The sequence below is a fragment of the Buceros rhinoceros genome, unplaced genomic scaffold (genome assembly GCF_000710305.1).
Source record: "Buceros rhinoceros silvestris isolate BGI_N320 unplaced genomic scaffold, ASM71030v1 scaffold25257, whole genome shotgun sequence".
NCBI lineage: Eukaryota > Metazoa > Chordata > Aves > Bucerotiformes > Bucerotidae > Buceros > Buceros rhinoceros.
This window is the reverse complement of record NW_010424356.1, coordinates 19,630-19,870: the sequence shown is the minus strand read 5'-3', so window position 1 is coordinate 19,870 and position 241 is coordinate 19,630.

Below are 241 nucleotides of genomic sequence, written 5' to 3'. Positions count from 1 at the left end.
CGCTGAAAGGTGCAGCTGCGGGCTCCACCCTCTGCGCTCCGGGGGTCCTGCGCAGACATTCCCTCCAACTGCCCAGAACTGCCCTCGTTTGGCACACCCGGCCCTGACCTCCCCGTTCACACCGGTGGCTCCTCCTGTTCGGCTCCTGTTGGGCTCCTCACAGCTTCCAGGTGTGGGGCAGGAGCTGGCTGTGGGGGAGGCTCTGCCTGGCGCCTGCACCCCCACTCTCACTCTGCCGTGC